This window comes from Tamandua tetradactyla, chromosome 4 (assembly GCF_023851605.1).
Source record: "Tamandua tetradactyla isolate mTamTet1 chromosome 4, mTamTet1.pri, whole genome shotgun sequence".
Classification (NCBI taxonomy): domain Eukaryota; kingdom Metazoa; phylum Chordata; class Mammalia; order Pilosa; family Myrmecophagidae; genus Tamandua; species Tamandua tetradactyla.
In genome coordinates, this window is record NC_135330.1 from 112,778,989 (window position 1) to 112,782,023 (window position 3,035).

The 3,035-nt window shown below is 42.4% G+C and overlaps 1 non-coding gene across 1 annotated transcript; it reads left to right on the forward strand.

The window, feature by feature from the left end:
- Positions 1-348: 348 nt before the first annotated feature.
- Positions 349-539, forward strand: LOC143681988 (U2 spliceosomal RNA). The gene has a single exon (XR_013175020.1). It is a non-coding gene; the product is annotated as a U2 spliceosomal RNA (small nuclear RNA).
- Positions 540-3,035: the final 2,496 nt, after the last annotated feature.

The window sequence follows — 3,035 nt, forward strand, 5'->3', positions numbered from 1 at the left end:
ATCTGTAGATGGTGTTTTACTAACCTGCTCATCAGTTGGCCACATTGAGGTTGTCTGCACATTTGACTTTTGTGATTGGTGCTGCTGCGAATGTCCCTGTGTAAGAACTGGAGCTTCTTCATCATTGTGTCTCAGTCCCCATTACATGGTAACCTGAAAACAAATATTCATGAAACTGTTGTGTGGTTATTCAAGAAATACCATTGTAATTGATTTTAAGCTCTAAGCTTAAAAACGTCCAGTTACCTCGTCTACAACTCTAAGGAAAACTGCTCACACCTTCGGTGCTTGACAAATGTTATGGGTGCTGCTGCTGCTGATTATATGGGTAAGAAAAATGAAAAAAAAATCGCTTCTCAGCCTTTTGGCTAAGATCAAGTGTAGTATCTGTTCTTATCAGTTCAATATCTGATACGTCCTCTATCCGAGGATAATATATTTAAGGGATTTTTGGAGTTGGGAGATGGAATAGGAGCTTGCCCCGTCCACTCCACGCATCAGTCTGGTATTGCAATACCTCCAGGAACGGTGCACCCCCTCGGGGGAATAATAAATGTATAAAAAATCAGGAAAAAAATGAATAATGAAAAAAATAGATGATGATGGCAGCAATATTCTAAACTGATTCTGGTAGTAGCACTGGGCTTCAGAGCATGATATTTACAGAGTCAGGACAGGGTAGTAAAGCCAGACAGACAGCCTGTGCTGTAGCTGTCTGTGCCTCCACTGCTGCGGGAATCTAGAGAAAGAACATGGGAGATCTAAGCTTAGAAAAGAACTTCCCATTTCCCCACTCCTGTGCTGGAATTTGAGCCAGCAGAGAGGAGCAGCCGCGTGCTGAGAGGAGAAAGAAAAGAGCCTGCTGCTGGCTGCTGGGGATAAGGCTGGCTCTTTCTGAGGGAAGGCAGCAAGCTGGAGTTTAAGAGAAGATGCTCGAATGAAATACTGACAGGCCCTGGGAAAAGAGCGGTACAGTTGCATATTAAAGAACAATCCCATTGTGAAAAGAAAAAAATCCATCACACACTGGCCTTTTCATTGACACATGAACAAATTGTCAGAAACTATTTTTAAGGTGTTTGTGGGAATGCAAATTATGTCCTGGTTTATGACACCTTTTGAAGTGCAATGAATCGCACAGTGCAATTCAGAGTGCTACTTTCAAATTGTGTTCTGTGGAGAGCTTGAAATCGCCAGTGAGCTCATGTTCATTCATTCCTGCATTCATTCATTCATCAAACATTTATGGAGTAAATACTATACGCCAGGCACTGAACTCAATGGTACAGGATGGTTAACAGGAGTGGGAGAAGCAGACACACAAACATTCCGTGATGATTTCTATAATGGCAGTAAGAACAGAGGGCTCTGGGGCACGTGGAAAAGAGAAGTGCGCTTCTACTTGGGAGAATCAAGAAACAAGGTAGTACATGATTTGGTCTTGAAGATTAAATAGGAATTTACCTGAAGGGGAGGGCTGGGGAAGGGAAGGCAGAGGGACAAATCAAAAAAAAAAAAAAAAAGCGCCTGCAGCCATAGATTCGGAAATCAAACTTTGAGGAAGATGGAAAGATTTATAGAGGGACAAGTTCAGTTCAAACATTGGATAATGCAATGATCAGTTTAAAAATGTTTGAGATGATTCTCAATGGGACAATATTGTCAGAAAGGGATTTTGGAGGAAAATACCTCTTTTACTCATAATTCCCTAAGCAATGGTTGCTTGCCAACTTTCCAAAAAATTTTCAAGGTGATTCACAATGGAAATGTCCTCATCAGAATAAAAGCAAACCACACCGATCTGAAGTGAAATAGCTCTGAGACGAATTCTACCCTGGCACCCAGAGGTGTCCAGCAGGGCTGAGCCCCACTTGCCCACAGTGGTCTCTTGCCCACTGATATACTCTGTTCTAGTTTCCTTCTCTTCCCTTTCTCATTTTCCCATTTCCTTCCTGGAATAACCTCCCAAATAAACCGCACATCCTCCAATTCTTGTCGCAGGGTCTGCTTCTGAAAGAGCCCAACCTATGGCAAAAACGAAAGTGTCATTTTTCTGAATTTTCTAAGAATCTAGAGCTCTTTGACAGTGTGTTCCTGAGTCCTGCCACAGGGTCCACAGTGTTCCTACTCTGGGGTCAGACTGTGAAGATGGGAGAGGTCGGGGAGCAGGGGTGGGTGAAGGAGACTAATGAACTCCTCTGAATTCCTCACGGGTGGTTGAACCAATGGAAATAACAAGGTGACCAGGTCTTACGAACAGAATTGGTGAAGTCCGACGTTTGCATAACATTTAAAAATCTTTTCTACACACATTCACAGAACCCTACATTTGCATGTAACCAAGCTTGTGCATCTTTTAAATGCTCTTATGTTGTTTGCCATGTTTAAATGGATCCTGGCACTAATCGAATCCTGGCAAAGGGTTGTCTTGACTGAGTCTGTATGACTGTTAAACTGGCTGATGTTGAATTACATATTTCTAGCCCCTTGGCTATTTACATTTCTATTTCATTTCTGGAAGGAAAAAAAACCCCAGCATTGTTTGAGCTCTCTTGAATGGTATCTTCATCCTTTATCAAACTGAATTCCAATTTTCAAATCTTCAAATGTTTCTGTCTTCTTTTTGTCCATTTTTATTAATCCACCTATCTCTTCACTAGTTTGTGTGTCAGTCCTCTCGAAAAAATAAATCTGCTTTTGACCTTGAACCCAGAAGATAAAGGAAGGACAAAGGAAAATAAGCAGAGCCGGATCAAGACACTGCAAACTCATCCCTGGGTCGGGGAAGACTTCTGCCATGCCTTTGGTACTTTTGGACTTTCGCCTTAGCCCAAGGTCATCAGATAGCAAAACCCGGTGTAGTGTCTTGGAGTACAGTTTGTGGCCGAAAGAGGCCCCACGTTGATTTGGAACCCTCTTTAAAGATTTGATACCCTTCTCTTCCCCAGCCAGCAGACAGAGGTCGCCATGGTAACTACACAGAGCCATCCCAACACACGGAGCTGATTGGCTAAGAAAATATATCTTGACAAATA